Raw genomic sequence first — 21,027 nt, 5'->3', positions numbered from 1 at the left:
CTCCTCACAGAACAACTAATGAAAATGATCTCCTCCAATGACGACCACTCAATATCCCACATCTACCTCGGTGACTTCAACCTTCATTGGTAAAACCCTAATGACCAAGCGGTGATGTGTCTTAACGTATTCCCAGCACAGATGGACCTTATTCAATTCTGTGACTGGCCAACTCACAACAAAGTAGAAATTCTGGACCTCATTATTTCAAAAGGTAATACCATCATATTGTTAGACATTACTCCTTGTGATTGGTCCGACCACTACATCATCTTCTTCCTTATCAATAGGGAGGTGATAACGAAAAAGATCCAACCCAAGAAAATTAAAGAGTGGAAAAGACACTTCAGGAATAATAAGACAGACTGTCTTTCTACCGATTGTAAAAATGCCCTGTCTCCCCAAGACGACTTGACTGAAGTTCATGATCTCATGGACTTCTACAACAACACTATCTCTGATATCATGGACTCAATAGCACCTCTACAAAAAAAAAATGCTGCCTCTAAATTCTCCAAACATGATTCAACTACAACCTTAACTCTGATTGCCACAACTTAAGGGCAGCTGCACGTCTATGGAGATCAAAACCATATGTATATCATTTAAACACCCTTAGATTGGTTAGGAGCTCCTACAATAAAAAAATCAAGATGACTAAGACCAACTTAGACAAGCCTCTAATTGCCCCAATTTTTTTTTGAAATTGTCAAACAGCAATCAGTGGTAGCTCCCAATCACCTTGACTCATCATTCAAGTTTCCTTCCTACATTGATCTGGCTTTCGTCTTTATGGAGAAAACTAAATCCATCAGCCTTGACCTTGAAGCTAAGAGGGCCCTTCTTACATCAATTGAGAGTACGGTTCAGCTGGTCCTCTCAGTGAGTCAAAAGCCTCTCAGTATTAGCACTAAGAACAGGGACACAAAGAACTCCTTCTCGCCCCTCAGTGAAGATTACATCTACAAAACCCTTCTTAGCATTAACCCCTCTAACCACTTTAGTATTAGTAACCCACTGCCACCATCTATCTTCAAAGAAATCAAGGAGGCCCTCATCCCCCACTGGACTAAAATTGTCAACGCCTCTTTATCTCAAGGTAAAAAAACTGACCCAGACAGATCTTCCGTCCCATCTCCGCCATCCCTACTCTGGCTAGGCTCTTAGAAAAATGAGTCCAATTGAAACTTTGCTCGCATATCGAGACTTTCAATCTCCTGGATCAATACCCATCAGGCTTTAGGAGTGGTCACAGTTCTGAATTGGCACTCATTCACATAATTGATGATATCTTAAACATGCTAGACCATAACAAATCATGCCTCTTGATCCTCCTTGATCTTTCTTCCGCATTCAACAAGGTTAATCACAACAAACGTTTTGCTATTCTGGAACACAGGAGGGGCCTCTTAGGCTTGGTACTGCAATGGTTCTCTTCCTTCCTTCACAATAGACCCCAAAGAGTTAAGGTGAACCATACCTTATCCCATCCTTCTGCAGTTTCCATGGGGGTCCCGCAAGGTTCTGCCCTTTCTCCTATACTTTTTAACATTTTCCTGGAACCACTAGCGAACGTTCTATCATCTATGAACATTCTATATCATATGTATGCGGATGGCATGCAACTTTATCAGAAAATCAACTCTCTGAAGACTTCATCTCACGCAACTCCTCCTTGATGATTTTCCAAAACTGGCTAACTGAAAACGATCTGCTAAACACGAGCAAAACAGAATTTCTTCTCATTTCCCCTCCTAAGCACACCCATAAAATTAACTTCTGGATGAAACACCTAACGACCTTCAACTGCTCCCCAGTTATCATCGACTCAGCAAAATCCATTGGAATCACCCTAGACTCACACTTGAACATGAAGAAAAATATTAGTAAGATGTGCAAGGGTGCGAACTACCAAATAAGGATTCTTAGAACCAAGCACTTGTCCTACCGAGGCTAGACTATGGAAGTGCATCGCTCTGTGGCTTCCCTAAATATACCTAAGCCCAGCTTAGGGCTTCACTGAATGCCACTGCTAGGCTGATCACTGACACAAAAAGAAATGAGCAGATTTCCCCAACGTTAAGATCTCTAAAGTGGTTACCCTACGAAGCAAGAATACATTTTAAGATTGTTTGTATGATGCACAAAGCCCTCCACTTCCAAAACACGTGGATACCTGGCTCAAAAACGGGAATTATCTGGAGGTGGCAGCCCTTCCAGAAGTGTCCTAACAATTGTAATGTCTATGATTCTTTGCTTTACCTATTTCCTAAGGTTTTGCGTTACCTGCTCGAATCTATGTACAATTTTACTAGCTCATCATGTTAGCCTCCCTTACCCTTCCCTCAACATTCCCCTACTTTGTTCCCCCCTCCATTACTGTGAAGCGCTCTGATATCCTTTGGGGTCTTGTTTGCGCTGTACAAAACTTTAAATAAATAAATAAATGAGTGGCCACTATTTTCAAGATTACAAACAGTAATTGCAACAGTTTGTCAGGCACGGTTGCCAGCTGTTATGTAAAAACGACTTTGTCAATGTGAAATACCTCTCTGTGGGTAATACTTAACAGCACTATATGCAATGCGCCTGGCTGCCAGGTAGTAACAATAATAATATGTTTCCTCAATGCTGCATTATTTAGTGTACAGACATCAGATTTAAATATATTTTGTAAATTCAACCATTTGTCTCCAAACGTCAGCTTATGAGTTTTTTGAAAATACACACATTTACGTCTCTAAAACACACATTTCAGTGATGGTATGAATATATTAATTCAACCAAGCAACAGCTTCTTATTTATAAGGTTGGGTTACACAGAGGAGAGCTACTCCTAAGTAGCTGGAGAGCTACCAGTAGCTCACAAGCTCATCGATGGAGGAGCCTAATCTAAAGTGTGCTTGTGCAGAGAACGCACATTAATCAATACTGCCTTCAATTCCTTTTGACTATTTTTTGGGGCTGCGTTATTAATGACTAGGTGGTTCGAGGGAACAAAAAACAAAAATGTGTTTACACTTGTCACATGAGAAAGGACCAGAAGCATCCAAGATAATACGCCCACACCCCATCAAATCCCCCCTCTCATACCTATAAGTTCCTTTGACATGTAGGTCCAAGTCCCACCCTCTGAAGTACAACCAGCATAAAGGCTGGTGCTGACCGCGGGCAGGATACAGGCTGGCACAGACGGGCTTGCCTTAGGTGCACCTTTAGCAGACCAGAGATGCGTCCAAGCTGCGGCCATCATTTTATCAAAAAATCTTCCTCCCACTCAACTCTGGAGCCCTAGAGTGTGAAAAACACAAAATGGAGCCACTCGATGTCCCAACAATTCTCCTCCCAGCAAACCTGTCTGTGTCGCCAACCTCCGACACATAGGAACACCCTTTACTGCGTCTAATCAGGTCTTTGTTAAAAGCAACTAACAGCAATTTACAGAACTTAACTCACAAGCGGTGCCAATCCAAAAATAAAAACATTAAAAAATGGCACAAATCTTAAGTATGGTTGATAACTGGATTTTGCTACCGTTGTCTCTGGCGGACCTTATTGCCCTCATTAAAATGGTTGTATTACCTAGATTTCTCTATTTGTTTGTGAATGTGCCGATTATGCTCAACATGGAGTTTTTTAAGAATCTCCGTAGCCAGTTGATTTGGCTGGTGTGGGGTGGCAAAGCTGCGTGGATACAGTAGTCGATCCTTACCAAAGGGTATGAGAGGGGTGGATTTGCAGCGCTGGATTTGTATGCGTATCATCTCAGTGCGCAGGCTCAATATTTATATTATTAGTACAGGCCGCATGCCTTTACACTGCACGTTGCAGTGGAGGAGGGTGATGTGGCTCCCATCCCGCTGCACAGCGTGGTCACTCATCATTCACTTTGTACTCCTAAATCAGAGATCAATGTGGTTGACGCCACTGTTTCTGCTTGGCGGAGAATTGGGCAGCTAGCACAGAAATCACCGCTATATGCGCCGGGTATGCATCTGGAGCATCATGCACACATGTCTGTTACGCATGAAGCCCCATCTATGAGGGTATTGCAGGAGGCTGGTCTTTCTCACATGCAGGATATCTACCCAAACGGTTTGTTTGTCACGCAAGAGGATCTACAGTATGTTAGTAGTCAGTCGCTTCTCTTCAGATATGCGATTCACAGGTTGCGACATGCGGCTCAGGCACATTACACCACCTTTCCGGATGAGCCTTCTGCTCTGCTATCTCTACAATTTGTTCTTACCACACCTACCAATAAGAGGCTGATATCTAAACTATATAAACTTATTACAGAAGAAACGGTTGATGTAGCCAATAAGAATTGGATCAAATGGAATGAGTGTTTGCCTGGCCCTATTTCAGAAGATAATTGGAAACATATTTGCGGATTAACGGGGAAAGTTTGTATGAATGGTAATCTAAAGATTATTCACTTTAAATACATTCATCAAGTGTACTACACCCCGGCGCGACTGCATAGATATGGGCTGCGCGAGTTTGCCTGTTGTGACAGGTGTGGTCAAGATGATGCAGATTTTATGCATTTGGCGTGGAACTGTAGGAAAGTGGCAGAATTCTGGAATGCGGTGGTGAATTGTTTGAGAGTAATGGTGGCTGCAGATCTCCCCAGTACTCCCCTGGTGTGTCTGTTGTGCTGTGCGCCGCATGTGAGGGGGTGAAGGGTACTTTCGTGCGACTGGCATTGCTAATGGCGGCACGTAGGTTGGTGATCACGTGGGGGAATAGGCGTCATCCTGCACTCAAGGCGTGGCTGAAAGATTTAGTGTATTGCCAAGATAACCTTAACAATTATGCGGAGTAGTTGCCCCTTAGTTCAAGACCAAGAGACGTCTGGGAGCCGTTACGAGAATATTTGCTTAATGAGGCCGAGTAAGTGATTGACTCGTGTGAGGCTTGGGGGGGCAGGGTATGTAGAGAGAGCGGCAGCGGGGATCCTGCAAATATGTCTACGTGTATTCAAGTTACACAATGACTGCGATCTGTAGTTGACAATGATATAAGTTTGCCATTATTCTTTTTTATTTTCTTGTGTGTTTTGTTTTTTTTCTTCTGTATTTTGATTTGATTGTTTGTTTTCTTATGAGGAAGTACTGAGTTATGGCTTATGTTGGCATTGGAAGATTTCAGCGATGGTCTTTGATGATGTCTATATCACTATGTCATACACGAGCAACGGCTACAATATGGATGGAGATGTATTTATGTTGATTTGTATTTTTGATTTTACGATGTAATGTTTTGTTTGTGTTGGTATATTTCATTTGTCAAATTTCATAAAACTTAAAAAAAAAATGGTACCTCACTTGTGTGGGGAGGCCTTGTGCCCACGACAGGAAATGGCTCAAAACGCAACGTGGACAAACCACATTTTCACAATGAAAAATGACCTTTTTTTTTGCAAAATGCCTAGATGTAGTCTTTGAACCCTAGCTCTGCCAGCACCTAGGGAAACCTAGCAAACCTATACATTTTTGAAAACTAGACAACTAGACAAACTAGACAAACCTAAAAAATGATACAAAAACGAATTTTCCTCACATGTCTGTGGTGGAAAGTGCTGGAATATGCGTGGATCCACAAAAGTCCACCCACCCCGCGTTCCCCAAAGTCTTCATAGAAAAATTGTACCTCACTTGTGTGTGTAGGCCTAGTGCCCGCAACAGGAAATGGCCCAAAACACAAGGTGGACACACCACATTTTCATAGTGAAAAAATGACCCTTATTTTGAAAAGTGTCTACCTGCAGCTTTTGAACCCTTACTCTGCCGGCACCTACGGAAACCTAGCAAATCTATATATTTTGAATACTAGACACCCAGGGGATGCTAGGGAAGTGTGACTTTCGTGGATCCCCTAACGTTACCTTACCCAGAATCCCCTGCAAACCTCAAATTTAGCTGAGAAAATCACTTTTTTCACACATTTTTGTGTGGGAAAGTTGTGGCATCACCGGGCTGTCACAAATGTCCCACCACCTAGCGTTTCCCCGGGTCTCCTGATAAAAATGGTGCCTCATTTGTGTAGGAGTCCCAAGTACCAGCAACAGGCAAGGGTCCAAAACATATTGAGGCGACATCAAAATTGGCTATCTCGAAATAACCTGGTTTTGCAATGGGGGTCACCTGGTCGTTTGGCCCCGTGCTTGGCGGCCATCTAGGGAAACCTACAAAATTCACACATTTCTGAAAACTAGACGCCGGGGGAATTCCAAGGAGGTATGGCTTGTGTGGATCCCCCAATGCTTCCTTACCCAGATTCCCTTACAAACCACAAATTTAGCTGAAAAAAATCAATTTGTTCACACATTTTTTTGTGGGAAAGTTGTGGCATCACGGGCTGACACAAATTTCATACCATCCAGCATTCCCCCAGGTCTCCTTATAAAAATGGTGCCTCACTCGTGTGGGAGTCCCGAGTAGCCGCAACAGGCAAGGGCCCAAAACGTATTGAGGCGACTTCAAAATTGCCTATCACAAAACGGCCTGGTTTTGCAAGGGGGGTCACCTGGGTTTTGGCCCCTTGCTTGGCATCCATCTAGGGAAAGCTACCAAACCCACACATTTCTGAAAACTAGACACTCGAGGGATTTCAGGGAGGTATGCCCTGCGTGGATCCCCAAAAGTTTCCGTACCCAGAATTCCCTGCAAAATTGAAATTTAGCTGAAAAAAGAATGTTTGTGTGGGAAAGTTGTGGCATCACCGGGCTGTCACAAATTTCCTACCAATCAGCATTCCCCTGGATCTCCCGATAAAAATGGTGCCTCACTTGTGTGGGTGGCCCAAGTACCCGCGACAGGCAAGGGCCCAAAAATGGAATGAGACTACATCAAAATTTTGCAAGGGGGTCACCTTTCTAGTGGGCTTTCTGCCCCCCAGCAGGGCAGATTGGGGGCTACAGCTCCCATCTGCCTCCCTGGGGGACATCAAACTGTCAATTTTGTGGGACGGTTGGGGTCATTGGCATGCCATTTTGGGCAGCCCCCACCCTAATTCAAATTGGCAGAAAAAAATCCCTGGCATCTAGGGGCTTTTTGCCCCCCGGGAGGGCAGATGGGGGTTACTGACCCATCTGCTTCCCAGGGGTGGCAGAAAGGCTGTAATTTTGGTGGGAGTGGGGGCATTGGCATCCCATTTTGGGCAGCCCCTACCCTAATTAAAATTGCCCAAAAAAAATCCCTGGCGTCTAGTGGGCTTTCTGCCCCCCGGGGGGTCAATCTTTTTCAAAAATTAAAACCTCGTCTTAATAAATCTTCACACCTTCATGATCCTACAAAACGTTTTCAAGAGCTCTTTGAAAAACTGAGGCTGCTCACACCAACCCAAATGGTAATCTGATAAATCTGTATGTGCCAAAGGTGGTTATGAATGAAGTTAGACCTCTAGACTTCCCATCAAACATTATCTGTCGGTACGCAGACTTAAGGTCTACAGTAGAAAACACCTTGACACCCTTTAATAGCATGAGCATGTCAGAATTCTTGAGAAGGGGGTATTTTATTTAACTCTCTTAAGGCAAGCCAAAGGTGCAGACTTCCATTTGCCTTTCCAGCAGCTACTTCTGGGGCCAACCACTGAGGTCCTTCTACTTCTTCAATGATATCCTCAGCTTTAAGTTTCTCTAACTCCATTTCCATCTCTTCTCTCACATCAAAAGGCACTCCTCTTACTTTTCCTGAGACTGGATTGGCCCCACTGACCAGTCGTATACTGTGACATAACCATGAAGACATCCTAGTTCATTCCGGAATACTCTAGGTAAAGAAAATTTAACATTAGAGAGTAACAGTCATCAATGCCTTCTTCTATCTTCCCTTCTTTTATTTGAATGTTCCTTTTTCAAAATGATAGGGGAATCATTATTAGGAACAAGTATCACAGCTAGATCTCTCTGGTGAAACCAGCTCAAGATGCTGTTGCCTTTTTGAGAACATACATTTCCCAGAAATATATGTTACTTTATATTTTATTAAACCCCAAAAATAACCTAGGAATTTTATAGGCGCTCCACCATAAGCACTGGGTTTGATATCATGCTTCAATATCTTGATATTGTCTGTTAGAAAGCATAAATAAAATTCTTGGAAACAATAGTGATCTTCGCCCCCAAATCAAATAACACTTTAGCCTTATTTCCTTCAACTATTATCTCATCCAGGGGACCTTTCTCATTATCAGAGGTCACTTGCGAAACAATTTGGCCACAATCAAAATCAGAACATCCCTCACTGTCACTATTATTTCCTTGAGAGATTGCATTAACTTTCCATTTGTAAACCTTGGCTTTACAAACTGCAGTATAATGCCCCACTTTTTTACAATTCGAGCACATAGATTTAAGTGTGGGCACTTCTTGTCACTGGCATGATGACCAATTTTTCCATATCTATAACATTTGGGAAGAAAAGTATTATTCTTTTCAGACTTAAAATAGTATGTTTTCTTCTGATTCTTTTCCCTACAGGAATTATTTACCAACTGAACTACATCCCCCTTAGATTCATGTTTTGCAATGACTTCTACACATTTCAGCGAGTGTTTAATTTGTTTTGCCTTTATAAGTACTACATCTAATGAGGGATCATTTCTTTGCCATGAATCATCTCTAACTTTTTACATGTTACAGCTTAGCATAATTTGGTCTCTTATTCTTTCCTCTATTAATGCACCAAACTTGCAGGATAAACCTAACTTTCTTAAGGCACTGACATAATTTTCTACTGACTCCATCCTTTTGAGTCCTGCAACCAAAATGATAACGCTCCAAAACAGTGTTTACTTTAGGTAAGTAATGTCTATCAAGTTTCAACATACATATTTCAAATTTGTTTAAATTCGCCCCCACTATCTCTGGTAAGTGATCAAACACTTTCTGCCCTTCCAATCCTAAACAGTGTAACAGAAGAGCTGTTTTTCTCTCAGCACTGAGAGAGGTACCACAGCCTTTTCATATCGCTCGAACATCGTCTTCCTTTTTTGCCATTTGATGAGAGGATCCCCAGGAGATCTTAGAAAAATGGAGGTTACATAACATTTTGCATGGTAAAGTAAATAAGCAAATACAAAAAAATACTCCTAATAATACAACAAAAATATACAATATTAGTGTGCCAGATCAATAGACAGTAAAATGTTCAATATGTGAAAAGACAGCATTTTACATGAAAATCAATAAATACCTGCTCAAATGGAAATAGCCTTAAATAGAACAAACACCCGTTACTATAAAACATGTGAGCATCGCAAAAATTATTCATGTAAAACAACTGACATCAAATAGAAATGTTTGTTACTGGGGAAGAAATGTGGGAGTTACTGAAATTCCAAGTCAATGACCAATGTAATTAGAAGTGTGAGCATCACTGAAATTCCGAGTAGATGTGAAATGTAATCTGAAGTGTGCGCATCACTGTATCACAATATATTGAAGAATTGTGCGTAATGAAACAGTAAGTGTGAGCATCACTGTGATTCAATGAGTTGACATAAGAGCATAACATGCATAAATAATTTTAATGGTGTAAAATCAATTGTCCGTCTGAAATCGGCAGGAAAGTATTCCAAACGTACTCTGTGTCAAACACGTATGGTTTGCGTTTCACCGCAGGCAAGAAACTCAAAGAGAATTACTTCAATCTTTACCAATATGGCCACCACAAATAGTACGTTGCATGCAAAATGCAGCGTGGCATGTGGGCGTCAATGGTTGACTGGGATCACGTCATTAAGATGATGAAACCAGAGAAAATGAAACGCGTGTTGCAAATGTATCGTGAGAGGGTTCGCACTGGTAAAGCCAGGAACAATGAGGTGCACATTCACAATGCCTTGCAAAGAGACTAGCGTTGACTCAGTCTCATGTGGTAAGATCTTTGCTTCTGAATATGTAACATGGGGATAAGCAAGGACCAAAACCTCCTAACCCCAAATATAATTAATAAAAGGTAGCAAGTTTACGCTACAAATACTCCCAGTACCGGGTACGCTATTCACTATGGGGCAGATTTATGAAGGCCTTGCGCCGCCGGTGCGTCATTTTTAACATGGGAAAAAGTGACGCACCGGCGGCGCAAGGTCTTCATAAATCTGCCCATATGTCCCTAGGGAATTTTAAGTCCTATCTCATTAGGTAAATTAGTTAATGACAGTACGTCAAGTTTGAAATCAGACTCATGTATGCAGTTGAAGTAGGTGATACTCAGACTAGGCATGTGAAGGGAAGTCCTCCAGTGTGCGCTTCTGCGGTCGTCTGCTGAGGAAATGATGATGTTGGGACCTTGGATCTAACCAAAATAATATGCTGGGCTCATGTCCTTCGCTCGTCGCTAATGTAAAATAGAAGAATATTAAATAAAGAGGAACCCAGCGTAGAGTGAGAAGCAAGGTTTAAACCAAGTTAAAAGGTCTCATCCATCCAGGAAGGCTGTGCTACATCAACTGACCATGGCTTCAAACATTCTCTTCACCAGGTCCTATTACCATGGTGCTGCTCAAGTATAAATACTATGCAGAGGTAAGTGCCACAATACCAAACTTATGTATTCAGAGGCTAAGATGAAATCTATTGTTGTCCTGAAAGATTCTGTGAAAAAAGTATGGTCTAATAGGCCTGTGTTGTCATCTACTGAATTTGTTATCTTCAAGATATGGATCGATAGTAATCTATTTCAAAAAGTGCCGTAATCATTATGAATGAAGTGGCAAATCGGGTCTCCTTGATCATCCGTGATACAACAAACAGTAAGTTGCTACCTTTTACACATGTGAATATTAAAATCCCAAGCCATAGGATATCTATTGGAATAAGTTTGCTTTCCTGTAGTGTCTATAACTTTCTCAATTGAGTCTATTACCCCAGCCATGTCAGTAGCAAAGTTGTTATTGTACAGGACAATTAGGAGCCAATCCCTTCCTTGTCTACCTTCAAATAAAAGAATGTGATAGTATATTGATGTGTTTGTAAACTTTTTTACCTTGATCCCAATATTGCAGCTACTAAACTAACCAGCCCCCCTGTTGCACGGCCTGTACCTGATGCTACGGCCACTATCCAATAAGTTCTAAACCCATCTATGTTGATCGTTTTCAACTCCCAGGTTTCTTGTAGGCACATCATGTCAGAATTTGAAACAATTTGTGCCCATTCACGATCCTCTGATTTCAACCTAAAACCCACTATATTACATGGATTAAAAGTCAAGATGTTCTTTTCGGGAACCAGGGTAGATGTTATCTTATATAGGAGGGCAGTATTCGGGCCAATGCTACAATTTTACAAGTAAGTCAGTCACACGCCTCTAGGTCACTTGAAAGCTTGTATATATTTTTCAATGGCATCGTTGACCAAGTACAAAAATGCCAACTTTGGGTGCAAGATGGGTAGGGGCCTTGCCTTTAGATTGATAGTGTGCCTTAGGAGTTCGAAAGGTTTGTAAAAGAAGCCAAGTGGCAGTGAAAAAATCTGTGATTCAAGGCTGGGCGCAGTTGGTAATACATGCAACAGGGGCTCTACCAGCCTTTGCTTTTTAAAATGTATCACAACACAGTCCCCCCCTATAGATTTTGTACCAGTACCCACCCATTTCACCCCTCTCACTAATATAATATGGTTAGACAGTCTGAGATCTAACCCTGGGCTTAAAACTACGCAGCATGCAAAGTTTGTACTAATTCGCACTTTGCAAATTGCACGTACTGTCGTAGCATCTAAATAAACAATATTCTCAGATGCTTTGAAAAAGCAATTTTACATGCTTAACAGCATATAACCAGTTCACAAATATGAACTTTTACAATGAAAACATTAGGCAATGAGAGAGCTGATGATTTTGGGTTCTCCCCTAACCTAGGGGGAGCACCAAGCAGTTACCTTGAACACAAAGAGCATAAACAAAAAGCACATTTTGTTGAACTTCAGTGGTGGTCCCATCATTTTAGGACCACCCCAAGCACAGTTATTGGCAAAAAACCAATCTCAACCAAAGGCCCTGCAAAGCATTATGGGACGAGATTAGCAGTGGGCAGTGAATATTATAGTATCCAATATCAAAATATTTCTACAAAGAGCTGCAGTTCACCTAGTTGTTACTAGATGTCCCTCAGAAATATGTATGTTGGCCCTGTATCAATACATAAAGGTGAGTTAAATGTCAGTAACCCTCTCTAATTTACACTTCCTTCACCAGAACTGACCAGCACCCTTCAAATACAAAGGTGGAGTACTCACAGCCAGAACAAATCAGGGGCGTATAGTACCTGCAACCGAAAAAACTTGTTAGAAAGTCAAAGCCCGTCACGCTGAATTAACCAACTACGGCATTGTACAAGCTCTAATCTGTATTTTACGGGCCGCGTAACTCGACCCTGACAATTACTTTATGTAAGACGGTGCTTCGTTCGCTTTCCTCTCCACTCGTAAATCCACAAATGCCGATCCCGGCATTCCATGTACTTAACCCTTAACCTTTCTAACGTCATGACGTCAGACGCCTATTTTGTATCGATGTTAATGAAATCGGTCATTACATTTAAAAACCTGTATTCATCATAGAATGCCCACAGCATCAGTGAAAGGCTACCTATCTCGATCAAATTATCGAATTGAACTTTGGTAAAAACCACTATTCTTAGGCATCATATATCGAGATTACAGCACCATAATGGCGGCCATCTTAAAACGGGGTCCATTGTACACATAAACAAGGTACACAGCAAATCTAATACTCTAACTCCCTGCCAACCATCTATCAAATACTCAAAATATCCATATATATACTAAACAAACAGTGAAGATGTTATATAATTGATAGCCAAACGTGATTTACAGTGTAGCCACAGTATGCCATTCGATTAAGGAATTTAACCCCTTATCAACCGTGTCACATGTCCAAATCCATTTATTCTCCCTTAGGGTGAGAAGACGATCTACATTATGTTATCGTTTTGTACATTTGATGACATCAATGACAAACCATAACATTTCATTGGGCGAATGTGACTTCTGATGATAATGTTCAACCAATGGGGCAGTGGTCACATTACACCTGATTCGTGACTGGTGTTGAAGGACACGTTTCTTTACCTCTTGGGTAGTCTTTCCTATATATAACAATTGGCACGGACATTGTGTACAATAAATGACATTTCTTGTATTACAATTTGAATGATGAAACATTTTAACTTCTTTCCCATTTAATTCACAACTTTTCATCGCCTTTGTTGTCTCACATGCTGTACAATTGCCACAAGGGTAATGTCCAATAATGGGGGCTAAGCCCCACTGTGACTGTAATGTAATTAATGGTGGTTCTTTATACGCCCTCACAAGGTGATCCCTTAGATTTCTACCTCTCTTGAATGCAAAGCGAGGCTGTGCCAGGTGGGGTTCGACCTTTTTAATCAGATGCCAGTTGTTTTTGATAATCGATCTAATTTTATTAGATTCAGAACCGAAAGTCATTACACATGTCAGTGATCTATCATTATCATCTAAGGCAGACGTCTCCTTATTAGTAAGCAGAGCATCGCGATCATAATACCATGCGCGTTTCATGGCTTTTTTCACTAATCTATATGGATATGCACGCGTCACAAGTTTAGATTGTAAAACCTTTGCCTCACGGAAATAATCCTCCCTTTTGGTACACTTACGTCGTAAACGCAGGAACTGTCCGAAAGGGAGGTTTTTGTTTTCAAGGCATCTGTTTGGTACTCTCCCTAGGTTAAGGAGGATCCCAAAATCATCACATCTCCCACTGATTGCTAATTTTTCAGTTTCATCATTGTGAAAGTACTATATGCACTTTAGCATATGAAGACAGAGACATTTGTTTTATCATATCTGGCTCTGTACAGGAAGCTATTTGCAATTATTTTACAATTTTTTTACAGTACAGACAAGTACACAGTGTCATCAGCTAAGCTATACTATGCAAAGTTTAAAGTATACTATGTGAAGCTACGTGTAGTGCTGCTACGCAAACTACAACAAGGCTTACTGAGATCCCCCCAGATGAATTTAGAGAGCCAATGTAAGCACTTGTCCATCAGCTGCAATGTTGTCTCCTCCTGGCGATGTTTGAGTTCGAGCGTGTTGACTAAGATAATGACGTATGGGCACGCATCTGGAGGTAGGTCAAGGTGTTCACCATGTGATATAGACTGTGTTTCCTCCATCGATCTTGAGCCCTCTAAAATCAGCGGACCAATTCTATCTCTTTAAGTGCCCCTTTGCTCCTCATAGATGGGACACAGCCTGTCCTGTCCCTGTCTCCCTCCTCCTGGTGAAGTGATCAGTTGGACGTTATCACTCTTTGGAGCGCCAACTTGTTATGGGTTCAGAGAGGGCTTATTCACATGAGGTCTTTCTTGCTCTCCAGGAAGAAGCGACTGTGTAGGGGGAGTGTCTATATCTTTGGAGACCCCCTGTGTAGCACTATGCAGGTTACATGGGCCTGGCTTGTGGTCTAATGTCTGTTGGGGAAGCCTTTGATTGTCTCTCAGGAGGGTCTGGAGAGCATCTTCTATCTTGCTTGCCTTTCCATAATTGGCTGTAAAACATTGTATGTATGATTATTGTGTCCCTTCCTACTTGGTTCATCACCGACACCATATTTTTGTGCTGCTTGGGGCCTTTCCATTATTGTTACTGGTACTATTGGGGCCTAACGTGACACCCCCCTTCTCCCATTTGCCGGGAGGTTAATTAGGCATGCTACATTCCCTTCCAGTCGGGTTAATGTCCTTTAGAGGCTCCCTCATAATTGTCCCTGTTGAGGAATAAATACTAGCTAAAGTGATCCTGAGGGATGTAGGACCTTTTCCCTCCCTCACATCCTCTCGAATGTTAGTAATAGTGGGGAGTATATGGGGAGTCCTAACTCTTGCAATGTGAGGATTTGTTCAGTAATCTCAAATTCCTTAGACAAGAAGTCAGCTGCTCTAATAAAAAAGGAGTCCAGGGTGGTTATGATCTCTCCTACCAGTTCTGCAGACCCTGTTTTCGTCTTGCCCATGGCCCGTGCTTGGGTCTCCCCCATCAGAAGTCAAATGAAAGGGGTGTGGCCCAGCCCAGCTTCTTCCAGGCGATTATGGGCATGGATGGGCCTGCCCTTGGCCCGGGCTTTGAGTCGGCGCATCCCTACACATGACCCGTGCTGCAGGACTGCTCCACTTCTTAAGCGAGAGGGAGGACTGGAGGCTCATATGACACGAAGTCCCCACCATTGCAGGCTGTCTTCCTTCTCCCCTGGCATTGCATTGCAGTTACAAGGACCGCAGGACTGCTGGCACTTCTTAAGTGTGAGGGAGGACTGGAGGCTCAAGGGACAGTGTGAAGGCTGTCTTCCTCTCCCCTGGCATTACGTTGTGGTTGTATGTCAACAATGTAGTGTTTTTGATCAAGTGGACATTTCATTGCCGGGATTTGGCTTGATCTGAGTTTATCCCCAGAGTCATTACAGGTGAGCTTGATCCTCTTATGTCAAGGTGATGAAGCAAGATTTCACATATTACGTGACTTGCTTGAATTCATGAACCTCGAATAACTTATAATAATGTAACTCAACCTGTACGTTTTACTAATTTCCCTTATTTTTGATGTGCGCGTATCTTAGTGACGCTTGCCTATGTGTTTACTAATTCGAATAACCCTTGTTCTTAAAATGGCCGCCGCTTGGAGGGTTTTCTTCTGCACATGCGTTAGCCACACTCACGTGACGTGACGTAGTCGCAGTTCTGGTGGGAATCTGTGCGCATGCGTACTTGCTTCTAAGATGGATGTCTGTGTCATAACGTGGTGAAGTTTTGTGCAGATGCTTTCGTGTTCTCGTCTGTTGCACTAATTATAATGCCATAGTATATTTTTCAATTTAAGGAGTATAAAGTAGCTATTCATGGTATATAGTGAATTCATTTATTTCTATGTTTTAATTTGTTTTCGCTTATTTTTCATGTACCGCGGTATTGAGGGTCTGATGCAATGCTCAAGACTCCATATTGAGATGATGTTCTGCGCATGACAGTATTCTGCCGGTGGCATTGACCAAGTGCCAACTGAAGGTCCCTGCCAAGACGTGCCTGGGAAGATGCACCTTCACCCAGCCGGAGAAACTAAATTGTACTACATTAGCAACAAATGTTATTTTCTATTGTATTCTGTCAAATCTATCGTGAGAACCCCAAACCTGCTAGGCGGTCTCAGAAAATGTTAATTTAGGCTTGTAGAAGTTTGTTCTGATTGGTGTGCTAACCTATCCTACTTGGGGACCAATCGAAATTGGGAATTCTGACACTTGCAACATTTGGGGGGTGGTACACTGACCCGAAAACAGTATAACTAGCCTAGGTTTAGCTAGAGAAATTGTCCGACTTGTCCGAATAGCTGACCTGTCACTGACCCAACGCACTCAATAGGTGATTGAATACAGAGCGCTGCGGAGCACTCCGTCCGAATTTGACCATAGACTCAAAGGTTTTACTAAACCTTAAGTGCTGGCGGAGCACTTTGCTGGGGAGTTCGCTAACCCAATCGGGGTTCTGACTGATAGCTGCAGAGAGGGTGGAGCGCAGGCGTTGCTTCCAAACTGCGGGTGCTGGTCGTGCCTTGGTGGTCCTGTCCTGATCCAAATCTGGTTTTCCTGTCCTGTCCTAGGGTGTCCATTCTGCACCTGCTGTCCATTGATGACTGTCCTTCCTTGTGGTATTTCCTTTCCTTGACTGATCCGTGGCCAGGGTTGGTCTGCACACCATTCTAGGTAAATATAGTGCTGAAATCCCTATTCCGCACCTTCTCTTCTTCTGTCTTTTGCTACAATAAAGACATACCTTTGCATACGTAAATTTTCCATGCTTTTCGCAATCTACTATATGAGAAATTTGACATTTGTTTTTTTTGCATGTTCCTATGTTTCCCTACCTTTTAGAATACATTCTCTCCACACTGTTTATGAGATATAGATACAGTTCTATAATTTTCTCCTGAAACCTGATTGAAGTGGTATTGTTAGAATCATAGCGTGTTCCATTTTTTCACCCTTCCTATAGGTGTATAGGATTTTTCCAAAATTCTCGTCCTATCTTTTAAGTATTTCCCAGTAGTAAACTCCAGTTGTGCCTAAGTTTCGTTCAGCTATAATCATTTCATTCTGAAGAATTTCATTTTTGATTTTACTGCTTAGTAAGTTCCCTGTTCTTACCTTCCTATCGTCTCATAAATGGTTGCCTTAATTTTCTTTCTATATAGTTATGTGCTCTTCATTATCCTGATTATAGACTGCATTCTTGTTGTAAATTGTATGCTCTCAGAATCTGAATTCTAAGATAAACTTTTAAAACTTCCCAGTAGTCTGTGTTCATTTAATGAATATTAAGATATATAAAGTTGGTATTTTGTGTTGCCTGCCTTTCTTTTACAGCTAGCTCCCTGATCCGTTGTGGTCATAGGTACCCGTAACGGTGGATTGGTAAGTCGGGTACACTAGAAATAAATAGGAAGGAATCAGGGTTGCTGGTAGTAGTGTTGTAAGGTTACCTGATTAATGTATATGGTGAATTGAAGTTTATGGGCCCGAAACGTATATGATAAAATTATTGGTCGGGTGACCTGCGATCTCTATCAAAGGTACCAAATGTAAATTGAGTAGCTGTGTCCGCTAACGTTCTGTTGGTTCATTCTCTAATGGTTTTGCTATATTTGTTATGCACCATGCTGTTAAATAAAAGTAATTAATATTGAAAAAAAAAATTACTGCCAGCAGTCAACGGCCAGTGTGATGCAAGTGGGCACCTTCATATCAATTATACCTACATTAAGGCAAGACTTCCTAAGACAATGTGAGGGTGACAGAAATGGGCCCTTTCCTGGCATTGCTGCTCATTGTTTGTCATGGTAGGGACTAGGTGATAAGGATCAGGTTATTGAGAAGTGTCACCTTTGTTATTGATAGCAGCACAATCACATGTGTGCATGCATACACCAAAACCCACACACACAGATACACACAGATATACACACATGCACAAATGCGCACACACTCACACACACGTATACACCCATATATATCCCTGCCTCCCAGCAGAAAATCATGCAACAAATTTTCCTCCTATGCTCCTGGGGAGCTGAAAAAGTGACTGGGTCTCACATTTTGTCTCTGGGAGCTGAAGTGCCATTTGGTAAGGATTCCTGCTCTTCTATTCTCATCCCACCCATTTCCAGTTTATCACAGTTTAAGTTGGGTTCAGCTAAGTGCTGATTACATCCCAATCACTGAGAAAGGTTGTGGCAGAAAAAGGAGCAAAGGATGTACAGCAGGGCCTGGTGCATTATTTCCCATCTGAGGATGCTGCACATCAAAACTTCAGGGAAGCAGAAATCAGTAGCTGGTGGTCCCTACCAATTGTGAAGATGCCAAAACGACCAACTGAACTCAGTTCATCCCATACAGCTCTTACATGTTACACCATTGAATTGCTAAACCTGCCCTGCAAGAGCAATTACCTTGCTCCCATACACAGTAGCGCCTTGAAGCACTTTGAGACTGTCAAAATGTACAGCACCCAATGAGTCTGAGTTAATTATCAGTGGGTGAAATAATTCAGACATTCCATCCATTAGTTTTAGTAATGTCTAAGCACCCCTATGGATGGCATCTACTCATACTGACTTTGCAGCTATCGAGAATATTATCAACTGCTTGAAATGTGATGGGCAGTTGTTTGGTCAATATCAATAGAGGGAAATACAAGCAGCCTACACATAAAATATGGTGGCTGAAGGGGCACTTCAACTGGAGTTACTCCTGCTGTGATGCTGAATGTGGGAAATCACCAATCTATAGTCTGCAGTAATCTATGCACACTGCAAACAATCTGGTATTAAGGTCAAGGACACAACTGCTGTCTTCCTTATTTAAACGATTGACAGGTTCTCTGGTTCATTGACTGTATCCCATTTAGAATAAGTGCAGCTGTCCAAGGACACAGCAGAGGCTTTAGGAGAGTGAAACACTTACCTGAACAACCTGCTAAGATCGATGAACAGTTACACAAATATTATTAGATCCTTATTCTATGTAATGTTCTTCACTTCTCATTTTTAGTTTAAACGGAGTAGTAGCAGTAATACCCTAAGTACTGAAACATCTGATAATCAAATGTAAAAGTAACATAAAAGGAATACAAATGTAACACCCATATGCCAGAAAAATTAGGATCAGAGAATCAAGAGCGGTTAAAGAACAATTGGCAATTCAGTCAGGTAAAGCTTTTTTTTAATAAAAATGAACATGTTAGTGGATTTAAACCAAGGAGCTTAACATGCTGGTCTGAATTATACTTTTATTGCTATTTCCACAGGCATATATCTGTGTCTGCAGCCATGTACTGTGACTGAATTCATCCTTGTTGGACTCACCAAAGACCCACATCTGAGCGTTTTACTCTTCCTGTTCATCTTATCAATTGTAAGGAAACTCTTGCACACTAATCATCATTTATGCTGACAGTCGTCTACACATGCCAATGTACTACTTCCTTGGCTCACTGTCTTTCATAGATCTCGGCTACTCCTCTGTTACAGTCCCAAAAATGCTGGCAGACTTTCTTAGAGAGAAGAAGACTATCTCTTTTGTGGGCTGTGTTGCACAACTCTTCTTTTTTGTGGCATTTGGTAGCAGTGAGTTCTTTCTGCTAGCAGTGATTGCCTTTGATCGCTATATTGCTATTTGTAAACCTTTGGTCTATTCAATTACAATGAAGAAGAGTGTTTGTGTTTGGCTGATCTCTGGGTCATTTGTTGGAGGCTTTTCTCACTCTCTCATTCATGCAGGCTGTTTATCGCTATTATCCTTTTGTGGGCCTAATTTGATTCAGCACTTTGTTTGTGATTACCCTGCTTTTCTGAAGCTCTCTTGCTCCAATATCTCCATCAGTGAAATGGCACGCTTATCGCTTTCCTCTTTAATGATGTTGAGTTCATTCACTGTTGTTTTCATATCCTACATGTACATACTGCTCACCGTGATGAGGATCCGCACTGCAACTGGGAGGCATCGAGCATGTTCTACCTGTGCCTCACACTTCACTTGTGTCTTACTGTTCTATGGCACCATCATATCAATTTATTTAAGGCCAAACTCAACATTTTCAGCAAAGGAGAATAAGGTGGTGTCTGTTTTCTACATGGTAGTGATACCAATGTTAACCCACTAATCTACAGCCTGCGGAACAAGGATGTGATGGGAGCCCTGAAGAATACCTTTTGTAAGACTAAGATTTCTTATATTTAATTATCTCAAAGCCAATAATGCTGATCCACAATTATGCAGGCACCCGAGTTGGAAGGAAACTTGAGGAAGGACATGGACTTTGCAAACGTCTTGTGGTGGCACATTTTTCTGACAAAGAGGGAGAGGTGGGCGCCGCGGCCAGGGCGACTGACGCTGGTTCGATCCCCGGCTCTGGCGGCAGGTTAGCCCAGCACCATGTGACTCTGGGCAATAGCTCACTTAATCTTCCCGACGGCCCCCAGCGCCTAGAGACCCTTACGGGTGATTGTGCGCTTTACAAATGTGGATTATTATTATTATTATTCTAGAACAAGACCACTGCTTTCATGACTGGGACATGTGATAAACAAGCAATAACTATTGAGCTTGTAGTTCACTGGCATAGAAAAGTAATGCTGACTAATCTGTTTTTTGGATTGGGAATGCAAGTACTTGACAGATGGGCTCTGCCGAGTTCACACAACTTGGTTGAGTTTTTCTAAACTATTAGATTAATATACATGGTTAGTGAAGGTAAAACAATTATTCAGAATGTAAGTATATTAACATATACCATAACAAAACAAATGGAGCTTCATCAAAAATCATAACCAAACAAGCTGGAAGCTGCTACAAGATACAAGGGTGGATAATGTGCAAATTTCTGAGTAAAAAAAATGGTTAGTCATCTATCGGATTTCTAAGGCTTCATAATGTTGAAAATAGTTCTTACTCATGA

At 41.8% G+C, this 21,027-nt stretch overlaps 1 pseudogene; it reads left to right on the top strand.

Annotated features, from left to right (window-relative positions):
- The first annotated feature begins 792 nt into the window (after positions 1-792).
- LOC144760652 (olfactory receptor 5P50-like) lies at positions 793-20,309 on the top strand (annotated as a pseudogene).
- Positions 20,310-21,027: the final 718 nt, after the last annotated feature.

The sequence above is a fragment of the Lissotriton helveticus genome, chromosome 1_1 (assembly GCF_964261635.1).
Source record: "Lissotriton helveticus chromosome 1_1, aLisHel1.1, whole genome shotgun sequence".
NCBI classification, from domain to species: Eukaryota; Metazoa; Chordata; class Amphibia; order Caudata; family Salamandridae; genus Lissotriton; species Lissotriton helveticus.
Note: the sequence above shows the minus strand (reverse complement) of the source record. Positions and strands in the feature narration are given on the sequence as shown.